The sequence below is a fragment of the Chionomys nivalis genome, chromosome 12, assembly GCF_950005125.1.
Source record: "Chionomys nivalis chromosome 12, mChiNiv1.1, whole genome shotgun sequence".
In the NCBI taxonomy this organism is placed as follows: Eukaryota; Metazoa; Chordata; class Mammalia; order Rodentia; family Cricetidae; genus Chionomys; species Chionomys nivalis.
In genome coordinates this window covers 68,996,467-69,015,723 of record NC_080097.1, presented here as the reverse complement: position 1 = coordinate 69,015,723, position 19,257 = coordinate 68,996,467, and positions in this window count along the sequence as shown.

Below are 19,257 nucleotides of genomic sequence, written 5' to 3'. Positions count from 1 at the left end.
AAGGGTTACAAGGAGGTGAGTTCCTAGGGGTGAGGTTTCAAAAGCCCACACCTTCCCATATAGTTTTCTCTGTCTCCTGCTTGTATAAACTCTCAGCTACTGCTTCAGTGCCATGTCTACCTTCCTGCTGCCATGATCCCCACCATGGTGATCATGGACCCCAATGTAAATCTCCCAAACCTTTTTTTCTCTAATACACATCAGTTATACAGTCTGCACCACCATATGTCCTCTCTCACCTGTGGCTCCTAGCTCCAAATCCTCATATTTGAGTACACAATGTGGGTTCAACCATAGAAACCAAAAAAGTGTAAAGGGCTATGTGGGGGCGCTCTGAAAGGAAAATAGTAGGATACAGGTGTTAGGGTGCCAGAGATGGAAAACCAGGAGGGACGTGCCAACAGGAATGGGGCAGAAAGCTCAATATAGAAGGATAGAGGAGACATAAACAGAATCAGAATTGCTTTATGAAGCCTCAATGAATCTTCTTATTTTATATTTATATAAAATCATATATAATACATATATGTTTATGCACACACACACTTAAAGAAAGTTACATAATTAAGGCTTACGATCCTCTCCACAAGAATTGTAGACTAACAAAAAAAAAAAAAACAGAACTAAGCACAAGAAATTGCCTTTGGAATGGTTAGTAAGTGCAGTCCAACATAGACTGTGACTATTGGCCTTGATTGCTCTTAGCTTGACCAAAGTCTGTAGAACTTAGGATATTGCACACACAGGACACTGGACTTGGACAATTGGAGCTCATTCTGTCCTGAAAGCCTCCTTGCTGTGATCTAACTTCTCGGCTACCATAACCTGCCCTATCAGCTGCAAAGGGAAGGAGGCAATTAATGGTGCTACTCAGATCATGACACCTATGAACCACAACCATAACCAACATGACAAGACAGTCATAAAGGTGTGATAAGTGACACTCAGGTGTTGGTTGTACCCAACAGTTGTCTAATCACTCTTAAGGCCAATTCAACAGGAAGGAAACCATGCCTCCTACTAGAAACCTAGCCATTTTCCTGGGGTTAGGGAGGACATGAACCTTAGAGAAGAATCTACTACCACTACTTTGTTAGACCAGCATAATTACTAAGTATATTTTAAATTTTACCTGTATATGTACAGATAAGTATAACTTCTGCTCCTCATCAGTGAAGTTTGTCTTTATAGTAAATGGAGAACATCACAGAAAACCCTAACTGGAAACAATGCAGAAGTCTACAAATCGTGGGGAGTGCAGTCCCAGTGGGTGCATCTGCATCACAACTACTCCGTTCATAGAAGCTCAGGGCTGGAAAGAGGGAAAGAGGGATGGAAAGATGATAAGAGCCAGAATACCAAGAAATATGCTGTGAAACAGTCTTTCCTAAAAATTGCTGCATGAACAATTATAAACAATGGTATTATCAATAGATATGCTAATGTAGAAAGGGAGCAATCTCTTAGGGCCATACTTTTGAACAAGGAACTACAAGCAACTGATGACTGCAGAGAGAGAGACAGCTTCCCCTAGGTATGAGGCTCCTAATTGTCTGCCCAATACAGATTAGTCAGTTCCAAAATCATATACTCACGGACACACAAAAAAAGTGTCAGCTGCTTGTACTTATATATTTTACATACATATATGCAAATAACAGAAATAATTGGAGAGAAGGGACTATCAATTTGAGAATGAGGGGGTACATGGAAGGATTTGGAAGACTTGGGAGGGCCTAGGGAGGGGGAAAAGGGTAGGGGAAAGAGATATAATTGTATTTTAATTAAAAGTGCATAAAATAAATAAAATGCAAGAAAAGTTAAGGATATCAGGTTAAATAATAAGTAACTTCAAATTGTTTTTGGACTGTAACTAGCAGTAATAGGTTGATATTGGTTAATTCATCTTGAAAAATGCATCATGTTAATAAAGGAAAACTCTGGTTACCTATGCATTAAAGCATATTATTTACTGGGGTCTCTAAATCTATTAACATTAAGCTCCATTTTTAACAGCCCCCCCCCACCATTGTTCAATAATTACAGCAAATGATCACAAATTCCTATGGCTGCTTGCTTCTCTCAGCCGAATTCTCCCTTTCCTTGTGGTCTAGTCCTAGAAGCCAGGAATATTCGCGAATAACACAGATGCCTTAGTCACCTATTTTATGAAGCAATTAAGCAGAATTATTGGTTTCCAGGCATATTTTCCCTCACAGCGTTTTGTGAAAGCATGAGTGTCAGGCACTGTGATCTGGCTATGTTCCTTCATAATCCCAAACCCTGGTTAGTGAAGGAGATGCTGTCTTGGAGGGAACAAAAAAGAAAAATGACTACAAGCAAAACATCTCTAAATTGTTTTCATAGTGATCTCCCTGCAAGGGTAAGAAAAAGCTTATTGCAAATGGATGTTTTCATCACGGGAAGAAGTGAGAGATTATTGGAGTTAGAAATGGCTATACACAAGATCCCTGGACAAGATGTGGAGACTCAGCCCTTGAGAGATCAAATGACTTCCCATGATTATAGGTTGCTAGTATCAGAAGAAGCTGTATGTCTTCCTCAAATAACATGCTTCTCACACCATACTTCTCCACATCCCTACTAAATTTAACCTTTTCTGTACAGCTGTGAAGATAACCCACTGATCATGCAGGCTAAATCAACACCAGAGACATATCTCAGAAAATGCCCCCAAATGCCTTTCTTTCATTATTGAAAATGACGAGATGCGAGTCTTTAATAACTCACAGCACAAGACGTCCATTACTGTCAGCATAGACCAGTCAGCCATACATTACAGCTTTTTACTTCTCCACACAAAATTGCTTTGAAATTTACATTTGCCATAAAGGATTCAAGTCCATCACTATTAATTTTCTTCTACAAATTATGTTTAATTATCGCTTCTTTCCACCTAGGAAGAAACCCCTCTTGTGCTCCTGTCTCCGTGTGGTTCTCAAGGAGACTTTGCTCAGCATGAATCTCGGATAGTGATTTTATATCCCTTTTTTGCCCTTCCTTGTCAAACTCATAACCCTACTTAAGAGACACAAAAATGAGCAGAGTATATGATTCCATACCACCTGCATAGACATGAAACATGGCCTCTCTAACTCAAAGGAATAAAAGCAACACATTCTAGCTTTAGCCTATACACAGGTAGTTTTTAAATTCTGCCCATGACCAAGTGCCTAACAATGCATGCACTGTACCTATTAAAGAATGTTCTTGAAGATGTAGATTTAGATATCTTTATAATGCATTAATAATCCTTATTTTCATCCCTTTTTGGACCCTCTATGAAGCTAATTGAAAAGATAAAGTGATATCCAAAAATTATATTTGATCACATTCTTCCTGACTTCATGGTATAAATAACCATACAAGTTAAGTCAGCACCAGGGACATATCTCAGAAAATACCCCCAAATGCCTTTCTTCTATTATTGAAAATGATGAGATGAATGTCTTTAATAACTCAGACACAATGAAGACAAATCATAACTACTAAAGATTTACGAAATGTGAGGCAAATTACTTCTCTCTCAACCCTAGTTCTCAGTGTAAACATGAAGCTATTTTAACTTAAGCTAACATTATGCTGCTACCTTGGTACCATGGGCTGGTTGTTGTTCTTGTCCTGATTCAGCGAAGTACTATTCCTGTCAATTGTCTTTTATTTGCAATTAATCAAAGCCCAAATCAAACTCTCTTATGTGAGCATAGAGTTTATTAACTCACATGGCAAGCAAGAACCCATGCCTCTGACTTTTAGACACAGCTAGGCTTGGCTTCTCAAGCAATGTCATCATGGATCCTGGCACCCTTTATCCCTGCTTGGAGTTTCTTCGAATCTAAATGTTAATCAAAAGCCTGGCATGGCAGTCATATAAGTTGTAGACTTAATTCTTTTCTTTTAAGATTGATTCATGTTCTTAATATTTTCTTGTTATGTGCATGTACCTCCATGAATTTATGTACACCATTTGTATTCAGGCACCCATGGAGGCCAGAAGAGGGGGTTGGATCCCTGTAACTGAAGTTACAGAGGACTGTGGGCTATATGTAAGTGCCAGGTTCTCTGCAAGAGCAGTAAGCACTCTTAATGGTAAGTCATCTACCCCACCGCTAATCTTAGTACATCTCTTTAATATGCATTTTAAAAGACCAGCTTTCACCACATTCACTCCTGTGGTGATTTGAATAGAAATGACCCCCAAAGGGACTGGGACTATTAGAGGGTGCTGCCTATTGGGGGAAGTATAGCACTGTGGGGGCAGGCTTTGGGGTCTCTTTTCCTCAAGCTTCCCGCAGTATGACAGTCAGTTGACTTCCTGTTGCCTGCAAGATGTAAGAGTCTCTAGTCTCAGCTGCTCTATCACCATGTGTGCCTGCACACCGCCATGCTCCCTATCATGATGATAATAGAATGAATATCTTAACTATAGGCAAGCCACACCAATTAAATGCTTTTTATAAGAGTTGCTGTGTCCATGGTATCTTTTAACAGCAGTAAAGCCTTAACTAAGACAATTCCAGATCCCAATTTTTAAGTCATCTCTGATTCCTCCATTATTGTCACACTTCTCTTCACCTGTATTATCAAACCCCTTCAGGTTTACCTTCCACATATATTATTCTAAAGGATGCTTTGTCAATGCTCAGCTTCTTTCCTAGTGTTAGCCAGAATAATTTCTTACCTGGACTCCTATAATTGTTATTATTTATTTTTATTATTTACTTGCTTATTTGAGATGAACACTTGGTATTGCATAACCAGTTTTGAGGCTCTTCCCTGGGGAAAACGAATCCTTCCTCTCTCAGTGTTCCTAAGCCATGGATAACCCTCCATCTCGGGCTGATAGAGCCCACATAATTTCCTCTTCCACATTAGCATGTCTATTGGTGCCATCCTGTTCATGTCTTCTTTGTGCTGCCACGTTGGTGAGACTTCATGGGTGTAGCTTCTCCGACATAGTGAGGAAATGAGGTCTCACACCAAACATGCTGTTCTTCCAGCTCTCTTAATCTTTCTACCCTTCTTCCTGAGCCTTAGGTGGAGGAGCTGTGTTGACAGACCCTTTTTAAATTATATAACAACACTTCTGCCCTTAAATCTTCCCATGTTGCTCAGATGGTACTTGCTCCTGAATGGCAGGTCGTGAGAAAAATGGTCCTCTGCTCACTGTCCAAGTTCAAGCACATTATCTCAAGTCTTACCCCACACTCTGGAGGTAAGAAGCTTTTTGTGTCATCCAACACATCACAACCAAGGGCATTTTAGGACTTTTCTGTTTTGCAGTTTCCCAGGTCCTTATCAGCAATGATCACATGGCTAGATGATTTAGAAATCAGGTCAGCAATCATCTTTTCACTGGGCCAATCAAAACTCAAAGTCCACTTATTGCTCCCACCCTGCCTCTCATAAATGATTTCTTTAATTGAATCTACTGTCCCCTTTGTCTTATTCTCTATTGGAATGTGTAAGAATATTGGAACAATAACAGAAACATACAGGTATTTTTTTTTGTTGAATAAACAACTAACATTTTCCCATATGTCTTAAGTCATACTCTGTTTTTTGTGTAGCTACGACATGCATCGTGAGATATATGCTATACACAAATAGAAAGTAATCAACATCTATAACACAGTTATTTATGAATTACTATCTACATGTTCATAACTCCCAAGCATGGCTCAGGTGATGCATGGGCTAATAAGAATGCAGTGATAGATGATGGGTGAATGACTCACTTAATGAGATACAGCAATATACTATTCATATCTTACTTATTTGCATAGACTTTGACTAATTGTTTCATAATTAGCTCCAGCTCATCTGCTTCCTCTGATTACTAAAGAGTTCTTTGACCTTGAGCCTTATTTCTCCACTGGCTGAAGTTAACAGTCATTGACTAACAAAGATCTGACACTGATATATTCTGTGAAAATAAGAAACTCTGTATTTCACTGAAATAATTCAGTTAAAATAATTTTTGACCCACAATTTTTTTAATATTTTATAACAAAGACAAAAATTATCATTATTGAGATCAGCATTAAAACATCGTATCTCATTTGCTTTTAAAAACATCATGAGACAGGAGAAACTTAGTTTCTGTGGCAGGACACGTACAGGTTTAAATTGTTCCTGCGTATGGCCTTGGTCCACTGTGCTGACATCACACAATATAAGTTTTTATTTCACTATTTCTAATCATGTCTGGTATTGTTATTCTAAATATGGTCAAGTAGAAATCGCCATGTGAATGGCAGCTAATCTATTAATCTACATTTTGGTGTAAACCATCATGGGAGAGGGGGCTTTGTCTTTGCCCTTTAAGGAAAAACTAATGTCACATTTCCTATAGTATTCAAATTTTCTAATATCAGGAATTTTATTGGAAGGCTCTTATCTTTTTTTTTTTTTTTTTTTTTTTTTTCGAGACAGGGTTTCTCCATAGCTTTTTGGTTCCTATCCTGGAAGGAAGGCTCTTATCTTATATTAAAAGACCAGCCATTAGGAATCTATGTTCACACAACCACATCTCACCCTCTCGCTGTCTTGCTAACCATTATGGCCTTGCTTCCCACACATGCAGTGCCATGGATTCCAGTGCAAAACAAATGACCTTTGATAAGGAAGACTGGATCAATGAGTGTAGTCTACACCTCCCATTTATAAATACAGTAAAGAGTGAAAGAACTCTCGATGCTCAGGGAACTGTCCTCTTGCTAACACAGGGGATTTGCAACCATTCTGTCCTCCATGGGGACACATCAGAGAAGTATTAGGTTGCCATGAACATTGGAGGATATCCAGGGCATCTAGTCACCTCTGTGTGATTTTTAGAAACACCTGATCAGTTTTAGTTAGAGGAGAAGCTTCTTACAATGAGAACTCTACAATGAGAACTCCGGGTATTTAAAATATGTGTGAAATGGTGCATCACTAGTTTAACACATAGCATGCCAGTTTTATAAAATATATGTGATGCTAAGGGAAAATACATCCTCATTTGCCCTATAACAGAAAAAAAGGCAAAGGGAGCTTGAGCTAAGATTGGAGGAACCAGTGAAAGGAACTTGACTCAATGGCCAGAAAATTGTGCAACACAACCTTTATTCTTATACACAGGAGACTGTGTGTCATATCATGAAATTGCTAATGCTAAGTATTATTATATTCACATCTTTGCTAATTTGATCAATGAAAAATGCCACCTCATCACAATTTTTAATCATTTGTTTATGGATGAATTTGCAAATAAAAGGTAGTTTAGCATTTTCATTTCCTCCATTCTAACTCAATTCTTCATATCTTGGTCTTAATGTACCCACTGAGGTTCCCATTTTTCTTATCTATGGAATATCTTGTATATTAAGTGGTACTAATCCTTCAGCACTCTAGTTGTAAATATTTCTATTATAATTGGCTCAAGTTTTAATCTTTATATTATTTCAGGGAAACAATAAAAATACAAAGGCAAAGGTTTTATGCATTAACATTATGTATGTTTTTCATTTGTTGATTTTTCTTTTGCTTTTCTGCATACAATCATACTGCTTCAAAGTCTTGAGTAGTTATCTAAATATCTGAAGACTCTAGGATTTTGGTTTCTGCATTGATACAGTTAGTATTTGTCCTAAAGTATCTGTCAAGTTCCTATATGGAGTTTTTACAATAGCTTTCCAGTTACTCTAGAGCCATGCACTTTTTAATCCATCTCTTCTCTCTCAGTTTTAATGCATCCCACATTCTATTTTGTGTGTAAATACCACAGTGTGTTTTCTACTTCATCTGTTAGTTGTCTATCCCAGAGGCCATACTAATTTCATTATTGTAGTGCTAACCCTGTTTTATCTCTGGGTAGAGCGTAATAGCATCAAGTAGTGAAGGAGCATATTCTTTTGAAGTGATAACTGGGAGGTGCTGTGGGACAATGGTCTTGTACCCTGTAAAGATTTGTCACTTATATTGGTTTAATAAAATGCTGATTATCCAGTGGCCAGGCAGGAAGTCTAGGCAGGGAAACTAGATAGGAAGTAGAAGTGGGACAAACAGAATAGGAAAATCCTGGGAAGAGGAAAGCCTCGGTCTGTAGTCATCACACAGAAACAGAGGAAGCAAGATGAGAATGCCTCGCTGATAAAAGGTACCAAGTCACATGGCTGACACAGACAAAAATTATGGGTTAAAATAAGATATAAGAGTTAATAATAAGCCCAAGCTAATAGGCCAACCAGTTTATAATTAATGTAAGCCTCTGTGTGTTTATTTGGTACTGAATGGCTGCAGGATCAGATGGGACAGAAACTTCTGTCAACAGGGAAGGTTTCAGATTTTTCTTCTGACACCAGACTTCCATTGCAGACTGTTCATAAAGCATACACACATACACACACACACACACACACACACGTGTGTGTGTGTGTGTGTGTGTGTGTGTAAAACTGGCTTGCTAATTCAGTCTGCCAAGGTGGTCTTGAACCTGTTACAATACAAAAGCCTTTCGTTTGATGTGAGATTTTACCTATTTCAGAATCTTCTAGAGAATGACATTTAATTTCTACTTTGTCATACCTAAAAAGTCAGTACAGTGCCTTTCACTGAGCTGCCTTAAGGATAAGGTAATGTACCACACACAGCTATGCAGTGGGCCAGAATTTGTTCCCTAGTGGACTGTCAAGTTTAGCATTTTTTTAATATTTGTTTGATTTTTTTTTTTGCAGGGGGTGTCTTTGGTTTTATGACAGGGTTTCTCTGTGTAACAGTCCTGGCTATTCTGGAACTCTGTTGGTAGACCAGGCTGGCCATGAACTTCCTGAGATCTGCCTGCCTCTGCCTCCCAAGTGCTGGGAATAAAGGCATGCACCACCACCACCCAGGTAAGTTTAGCATTCTTCATTGTGATTATAGCTGTATTGGTTCTTCCAGGTTCATCTTCATTGCTCTCCACACCTTACCTGGCCATTTGACCAAAGCTTCATGAGTTTCCAGAACATGCTACAGTGGATATTATAAAAGATAAAACTGAAGCTGAAAGAATATCTTACTTTAATCTCACTATAAAGAGAAGAACAAAATAATAGCAATCATTTTTAAACCAAGGATTTAGCCCTTGGAGACATAACTTTCTCTCCAAATGCAGAGATTGGTTCCCTCTGTGTTGATCCTATTTATAAAAAGATGCAGAAGAGAGAAGGGTTTACAAAAGAGAGAAGATAAGAGCAGTAGACCCATCAAAACTTATCTGCTCCCATAATACAGGGGAAAGAATTTCAATGAAGAAAATTCCTGACCCAATTTGATGGTAAGATTTTATCCTTCAGTCAAAGAACAAGTCCAGGCCCAGCCTTATAGGAAAGGTGGATCCTCAGGAGACCACAGCTGGCCTGCCCTGTCCTCCCTACCTCTAAGGCTGCCCCAGATTGTCACACAGCCCAGCACACCATAACAAGTTAATTTGTAATCTTAGGGGGAAAATGATGGTGGCACTGTGTCTGTCACTGAGCACTCTTCCCGCCAGTTTAAACAGCTGATTAGTTAGCGCCCCTGGAATCGATCCACATCAGTTCCACCTGCATGCACCCACCAGGAACCACTTTATTGTAAATCAATCATTCTGCAAACATCTCACAAAGGGACCAGGCTTTACTAACAAGCTGTCAATCCTTGCTGCCTATTGGTAGCACCCAGTCACTGAGGAATATAATCAGCATTTATTCAGAAAGGATCATCTCTTAGGTCAGTCTGTGAGGAAGGGGTGGAGACACAGGGTGAACCAGGACTTTCAAATATGCACATGAGTAACTGTGCTGTATGATGCTGCCTCCCTGGGAAGAGAGCTAAACTTTGACCAGACATTCACTTAGGAGGTTAAAAAGTGACCCAAAGCTATAAACAGACACTTCACAAAATTAGATATAAAGGTGGCCATATATATATATAAAAAGTAAGTAAATTCATACTTCAGGGAGGTGCCTATACCAAGGCTGAACAGACTTCAACGGAAATAACCAAAAAGACTGGCTATACTGATAATTTGGAAGAAAATGGCCTTTCAAATACTGCTAGCAAGTGTGTCAAATAGGAAACACACTCTTCAGGGAGGACAGAAAGGGCAATATGTCACCATCTATCCTATGACTGCAATGCTTGAACATTCCAACACAGCTGAAACACAAGAAAATGGCCTTAAAATAACTTTGTTAAGATGAAATGTAAAAATCTCTTAAAGAAATGGAGGAAAAGACAACCCCCAAAATGGAGGAAAATGATAAATTTCTCCTAAAGAATGTCAAGAAAACCAAGAAAAAACAGTTGAAAGAAACAAATAAAATTGTTCAAGATCTGAAAATGAAAATAGGAGCAATAAAGAAAACATAAACTAAAGGAATTCTGAAAAAGGAAACACATAAACACTACCACTGAAAAAATAACAGGAATTAACAAGCACTGGCCATTAAAATATCTTAATATCAATGGACTCAATTCACCTATACACAGACACAGGCTAACAGAATCGATATGAAAACAGGATCCATCCTTCTGCTGCCTACAGCAAACACACCTCAACCTCAAAGACAGACATTACCTCAGATTAAATAGTTGAAAAAAAAAACCTTTTCCAATTAAATGGAGATAAGAAATAAGTGGGTGTAGCTATCCTATCTAACAAAATAAACTTTATACTAAAATCAGTCAAAAGAGATAGAAAATGACACTTCATATTTGTCACAGGAAAAATCCATCAAGATGAAGTCTCAATCCTGAACATCTATGCCTCAAATACAAGAGCACCCACATATGTAAAAGAAACATTACTAAGGCTTAAATCACACATCAAACTCAAGACACTAATACTGGGAGACTTCATCATCCCATTCTCACCATGGGACAGCTCAGCCAGATAGAAACTTAACAGAGACATAACAGAACTAACAGACTCAAATGGACTTAACAGACATCTATAGAACATTCCATCCAAACACAAAAGAATATACCTTCTTCTCAGCACCTCAAGGAACCTTCTCTAAAATGGACCACATACTTGGTAACAAAGTAAACCTCAACAGGTACAAAAAAAAATCAGAATAATCCCTTGTATCTTACCAGATCCCCATTGATTAAGATGGACTTCACTGATTTATTTTTTGAGTAAACATTGTATTGAGTGAGGTAACTCAGACCCAGAAAGGCAAACATATGTACTCACTCATAATTGGCTTTTAGACATAAAGAAAAAAAAAAGAGCCTACAATTCACAATCCCAGAGAACCAGGGAACCTAGACAACAATCAGTACCCTAAGAGAGACATACATGGACCTAATCTACATGGGAAGTAGAAAAAGACAAGATCTCCTGAGTAAATTGGGAGCATGGAGACCATGGGAGAGGGTTGAAGGAGGGGAAAGAGGAAGGGAGGGGAGTGGAGAAAAATATAAAGCTGTATAGCTCAATAAAATCAATTTTAAAAAAAGATGAATTTCACTACATACACTACAGAAAGTCTACAAATTCATGAAAACTAAACAATTCTCAACTGAATTACCACTGGGTCAAAGAAGAGATAAAGAAAGATGTTAAGAGAATGTTCAATGAAAATGAATGCATAACATACCCAAACTTATGGGACACTATGAAAGTGGTGCTAAGAGGAAAGTTCAAAGCACGAAGTGCCTTCATAAAGAGTTTGGGAAAATTTCATACTAATGACTTAACAGCACATTTGAACACTCTAGAACAAAAAGAAGCAAACATACCCAAGAGGAATAGATGGCAGAAAATAATCAAACTGAGGGATGAAATCAATAAATAGAAACAAAGAGAACAATACAAAGAATCAATGAAACAAAGAGTTAGTTCTTTGAGAAAATCAACAAGATAGACAAATCCTTATCCAAATTAACAACATCAGAAAAGAAAAAGGAGACATAATAACAGTCACTGAGGAAATCCAAACAATCATTAGGCTATACTTCAAAAACCTGTACTCCACAAAACTGGAAAATCTAAAAGAAATGGATAGACACCACAAGCCAAAATTAAATCAAGATCAGATAAATAATTTAAACAGATCTATAAACCCTAAGAAAATAGAAGCAGTCATTAAAAGTCTCCTAACCATGAAAAGTCCAGATGGTTTCAGCTCAGAATTCTACCAGACTTTCAAAGAAAAGCTAATACCAGTACTCTCAAATTATCCCACAAAACAGAAACAGAAGGAACACTGTCAAGTTCTTATGAGGCCACAGTTACCCTGATACCCAAAGCACACAAATATTCAATGAAGAAAGAGAATTACAGACCAATTTCCCTCATGAACATTGATGCGAAAAAATCAATAAAATACTGGCAAACTGAATCCAAGAACATATCAGAAATATCACCTACCATGATCAAGTGAACTTCAACCGAGAGATTCGGGGATGATTAGACATACAAATATCTGTCAGTGTAATCCACCATATAAACAATCTGAAGGAAAAACCACACAATCATCTCATTAGATGCTGAAAGAGCCGTTAGCAAAATCCACAAACCCTTCATAATAAAAGTATTGATGAGTTCAGGAATACAAGGAATATACATAATTATAAAAAAATCAATGTACAGCAAGCCAACATTAAATTAAATGGGAAGAAATTCAAAACAATTTCACCAAAATCAGGAACAAGACAAGGCTTTCCACTTCCTATCTATTCAATATAATACTTGAAGTTCTAGCTAGTGCAATAAGAAAACAAAAGGAGATCAAATCAATACAAATTGAAAAAGATAAAGTCAAAGTATTTCTGTTTGTAGATGGCATAAAAGTATACATAAGTGATCCCAAAAATTCTACCAGGAAACTCTCACAGCTAATAAACACTTAACAGCTAATTACAAGATTAACTCAAAAAAATTAGTAGCCCTCTTATATACAAAGATAAAAGGACTAAGAAAGAAATCAAAAAAACAACATCCTTCACAATAACCACAAACAATATAAAATATCTTGGGGTAACTCTAATCAAGCAAGTGAAAGATCATATGCCAAGAACTTCAAGTCTTTGAAAAAATTAGTAAAGATATCTGAAGATGGAAAGATATTCTATGGTCATGGATCAGTAGGATTAAAATAGTAAAAACGGCCATCTTACCAAAACAATATACAAATTCAATGTGATCACCATCAAAATTCCAACACAATTATTTACAGAATAATTGGAAGAATAAAATCAACTTCATATGAAAAAAACAAACAAAAAAAAATTCAGGATAGCTGAAACAACCCTGCACAATGAAAGAACTGCTGGAGGTGTCAACATCCCTGATCTCAAGCTCTGCTGTGGAGCTGCCGTAATAAAAACAGCATGGTTTTGGCATAAAAACAGACACATTGATCAATGTAATTGAATCAAAGATCCAGGTATAAGTCCACACAACTATGGACACTTGATTTTTTACCAAGAAGCCAAAACTATGCAATGGAGAAAAGAAAACATCTTCAACAAGTGCTGCTATTATAACTGGATGTTGGCATTAGACAAATGCAAATAGATCCACATCTATCACCCTACACAAAACCGAAGTCCAAGCTGGTCAAAGATCTCAACATAAATCTAGTTACACTGAACCTGAAAGAAGAGAAATTAGGGAATACAGTATACATCTGTATAGGAGACAACTTTCTGAGTAGATAACTAGTAACACACACACTAGATTGATAATTAATAAATGGTACCTCATAAAACTGAAAAGCTTCTGTAAGGAAAAGGGCACTGTCAATAGGACAAAATGGCAGCCTACAGAATGGGAATAGATCTTAACCAATCCTACATCTAATATACATAAACTCAAGAAACTATTCATCAAAAAACTAAATAATTCAATTTAAAATGTTGTACAGACATAAACAGAGACTTCTCAATGGAAGAATCTCAAATGGCAGAGAATCACTTAAAGAAATGTTTATTATCCTTACCCACCAGGGAAATATGAATCAAAATGACTCTGAGATTTCATCTTACCCCTGTCAGAATGGCTAAGATCAAAGCCAAAAATGATAATTTATGCTGGAAATGATGTGGAGCAAGGGGAACACTCCTCTTCTGCTGGTGGGAGTGCAAACTTGTATGGCCACTTTGGAAATCAATATGACAGTTTCTCAGAAAATTAGGAATCAATCTACCTAAAGACCCAGCATTACACCCAAAGGATGCTCAATCAAACTACAAGGACACGTGCTCAACTATGTTCATAGTTTCAGCCAGAACCTGGAAGCAACCTAAATGCCACTCGACCAAAAAATGGAAAAAAAAAATGTGGTACATTTACACAATGGAATAGTACGCCACTGTTAAAAACAATGACATCAGGAGATTAGAAAGTGAATTCATGAAACTAGAAAAAAAAATCATCCTAAATGAGGTAACCCACACCCAGAAAGACAAAAATAGCATATACTCACTCATAAGTAAATATTATCAATAAAGTTAAACATAACCATGCTACAATCCACAGGCCTAGAGAGTGTAGGTAACAAGGGGTACCCAAGGGGGATGCATGAATCTTCCTGGGAAGGGGAAATAGAGGAGATCTCCTGGTTTGGCTGGGGGTGAGTGGGCATGGGAACTTCAGGGGTTGGGTTGGGATTGGGAGGAGGGGAAGAATGCTGAGAGAGATGACTGGAAAGGGAGGCTACTATGGGTCCAGCAGAAGCCAGATGCAAGGGCAACTCCCAGGACTCTACAAGGATAGCCCTAGCTAAGACCCCAGGCAGCAGTGTATGTATTGCCTGAACTGGCCATCCCTTGTGATTGAATTGGTCATTACTCCAGTTGTCATCAGGGTCTATCCAGAGACTGATGGAGGCTCTCTGTATGCTGGAGTTGTTTCATAGCACTGGGGAGAAGGCTTCATTCCTTAAATAGTAGAAAGGGATAAAGTCTTCCTTACCTAGTCAACATTAGTGGCACGTGGGTACCCTATGCTTTAGCTGAGTAAACCATGGCACAGGGAGTCAATCTTTTCCACATTCACTGACCAAATAAAATGTCTCCATTCCTTTTTCTATTCGGGAGACAAACCTGTGGGTTACATTAGGAACGCACTCTTCAGGAGAAGACATGAAAAACTTGTTCTAATTGATTTTCAAGATCCTCTGCAAAACACATTCAACTGTTTTTAGTTAAAAACGGTAGGACAAAGGCATTTTGTCTCTGGATAATTCCCCTTTCCTCTGCAGCTCATGTTTGGATCTCAGTATGTGAACAGGAAAGCCAGACAAAAGCATCCTCACAATCTGACGAACACAGTGCTATTGTTTTCCTCTAGTTAGAGGCATCATAGGAACAGCCTGATTTTGCTCAGTGTGGTCCAGACAACCCCATGCAGGAGCTGCTCAGGTCATTTGCTGACAGACAATTGCATTGTCAGCACTGCATGGTGAAGGGTAATTGTGTGATTATGGCTCCCTTATAAACCTTGTATCAGAAGGCAAAACTCCGGGACTGGTTAGAACAGTGGGGATGAGTAAAGACGGACTGCAGGGGAGAGCAGCTGAATGCCTGTGGCCCATCATCTTAAGCGAGAGCTTGCAGAGGCACAGATGGGACAAGCAGCTCATAGCCGCTTGGGAGATAGTTACTGTAATGAAACAACACAATGTAATGGTTATGGCATTTAACATGGTTAGAAGGAACCCGAGATTTATTGACACTTGGCAACCAGTAAAGAACAGGATGCAATGAGACAATACATGTGTTGAAGCTACTGGTACCTGTGGAGAAGCAAAGTACTTAGATTTGTCTGGGTTTCAGTATCCTAGTTGGTCACTTCCTAACTCTGTGACCTCAGGCAAATCTCCCAAGCTCCCTGGGCCTCTGCTTCCTATTGTTTATAAGATGACTTAAGTCACCATAGCCCCCGTGTGGTTGTTGTGAGGATTGGTTGAGCAAGGAACAAAGCTGAAGTTAATACTGGGCATATGATCAGCATCCTAGAGAGGCTTGTTATGACTCCAGGCAATCTGCCTTTCCCCTGGGCCTTGGATGGTCTCCAGGTGCTGTTCCAGTGTTAAGTTCCAAATATTCTCTCTGTTACTTGGTGACTATCTGCCCTCCCTTCAGGCATGGGCCATGACTCGTCACAGTAAGGAAGATGAATCCAGGCAGAGGAAAGGCTGCCTGGAGGATTCCTTCAGAGAACTCGGGCACAAAAACACTTATTGGGTGACTTTCTAACATTCCCATTGGCCTTAGCATCTTCTTTTCAGAATGGTGATGATAGTGACAATGTCAATTTTTCATTTTTATCAAGAAAATGAGAATAATACTTGCAAGACACCTGTCACTATATTTGACTGCACAATAGATGACATAGGCAATTATATATGATTACATGTGTATATGTATTTATATATCATCTATGTACTATACACATAAATGTTCAGTTATAATAATGATCAGATCAGTAAGAATAGTTATTATTCGAAAACTGTAAGAAGATGAGCGAAATTTGCAAGTGAATGGATGTCTAACAGGTCTAGGCAATTGAAGAAGCAATGACTCAGCAAATGATATGTTTACCCGTATTTTCTATTTGTCCTGATTTTGAAGCTAACTGGTGATGAAAACGTGAGACCTATGCATGTAGCAATATTAAAAATGAATATTTTCCCATGATGTGCTTATTTACTACAACAGAATTACAGTGGTTTTAGTGATGCTATTGGCAACACAACTTGTACCAAATGCTTACCAGTTCAACAAATGATGTATGTTCAAATACCTATTCAAAATACAAAGCTACATATCAGGGAAATATATAATCTTCACACTGGGTCATGGAAAAGCAAATCAAGTATGTGGGAAGAGAAATAATTTCACTCATTGATGTTTGATAATTCCCCATGAACTCATTTTGGGAACATAATGGACACTAAAATACATGAGCATATGTAAGGGGATATAAATATAGGCAAATGGTATTTTCAAGATTTTAGGTATTTTATTCAATGTCCTCTAAAGCTAAAATCTCTTGGTTCAAAAAACTGTGTGTGGTCAGTGAGAGCTCTACATCTAAATGAAAGCACGAGATATGCACCGTGATAAGGACATTGGGATGAGGCGTTGAGACCAGAGAAATCAGACCATGAGCCTCAGAACATGAGCATCAGGACTAGAACCAGTGAAAATGTGAAATATTCCCAGACCTACAGCAGAGAGCACACCTGGCTGTACTTTGATTTTTCTCAGTGAAGCCTATGCTGAATTTACAACCTTTCAAAGAATAACTTTGTGGTGTTCTTAAAAGTTTATATATATGCCTGTGTAAGTTTATGTTCACTACATGCATGTAGATGTTCAAGTCCAGAAGAGCGAGTGAAATTCTCTGAAACTGGATTTGCAGTTGATCGTGAGTCACCTGATGTGGGTGCTAGGAGCTGAACCTAGGTTCTCTGCCAGAGCAGTAGGTATTTTTAACCACTCAGTCCTCTCTCCAGATGTGTGTTTACTTGTCAAAATAGTCTACCTTAACGTTGACTCTGCATGCACCAACCTGAAGAACATTTTGGAATGAACATGATGAAGAACACATCTGATCATAAACCCTTTGATGGAGGAGGGTCATCTGTCTATCTGTTACTTTCATTGGTTAAAAAAGAAACTGCTTGGCCTGATAGAGCAGAATTTAAGATAGGCGGAGTAGACCAAAGAGAATGCTGGGAAGAAGGGAAGTGAGGTGGACGATATAGCTCTCCCCTCCAAGATGGACACAGGTTAAGATCCTTACCGGTATGGTGCTACACACATTATTAGAAATGGGTTAATCAAGATATGAGAATTAGCCAGTAAGAGGCTAGAGTTAATGGGCCAAGCAATGTTTAAAAGAATACAATTTGTGTGTTGTTATTTCCCGGGCTAAGCTAGCTGTGTGGAGCCAGGCAGGATAAAAAGCAGGCTTGCCTGCTGCTCCTTCTATAATCCTTCAATAATGGGTTTGAATAACACCTTTATTCCTCAAGTATTTTTAAGGGCATATTGCGGGTATGTACTATACTAGATACCACGTACTCACAGGTATACTAGACATCCAACCTAATGTTTGTCCTTAAGACAACACTATTAGCTAAGTGACAAAAAAGTCAGGAAGCAGAGAAACAAATCTGTATTATGAATTTTGAGAAGTCATATGAATAAAATGATCAATACAATGTCATAAAGAATCAAATGAACCCAAGAGACAAGACACTCAAATGATCTGAGAAAACTTCACAGGGAATATAGCTTCCACACAAATACCTGAAAGGTGAGAAGGAGCCTTCCTTATGGAAAGAAAACCCCAGAAAAGGAAGAGGTAATGGGCAAAGGACTTGAGGGATAGGAAGCCTTGGTTGTGGGAGAGGAAATGACTGCAGACTGGCATTTCTAGGGGTGATACTGAGGAGAATGACCACAGAGAAGTAGGAAAAGAAGAATCTTCTCAGGTAGACTTGGCCTGTCAGGTGGATGGTGTGTGTATGTGAATGTTTGTGTGTGTGCGCACGCGTGTGTATGTATATATAATGTGTGTGTGTGTGTATGTATGTAGCTTAAGCAACTTTACTAAGGGACAATTTAAGTCTTACACAACTGATTAATTAAGAGATTCTTAGCTTTGGCATAAGCCCTAAAATAATCAATTGTATAGTTCCTGTTAAATTACATAAGGAAATGCCAGGAAACATGCAAGTGAAGCAGGAAGATAGTTAGGACGCTTGGCAGAGACACAGAGAAGTAGTAGATGGTTGCTCAGCCTTGAAGGGCACAGGAGAGGACAAGTAGAAGGCAGAATCACAGGTTGTGTGAAGATTAATTCAGCCCAAAAATGGGAGCAAAGGGATGGGAGCTACAAGTGCCTCCAAATTTCTGCCTGGAAATTAGAGGACATTTTCACAGTGACATTATCTTTAATTAAAATTGGCATTCTGGACCCCGCCCTCTACTGAGGCGCTATTGTGGGTCAATTGTTGCTGTAGGAAGGAGTCATTCTCCTCAGGATGTGGCCACTGGCAGGTGGCATATGCTTCACTGAATGTCCCCACACCATCGTACAAATGAACTGTATCAACTGGACCTGGTGGGTTCTCGAAAGAAGGAAAGAAAAGAAGTTGAAAGAGAAATTGGGGGATACGGGGAGAGTTGAAAGCAGAAAATGAGGAGTAGATATGATAGTAATGAATTCTATGCATTTATAAGAGATCTCAAAAATAAAGATTCTTT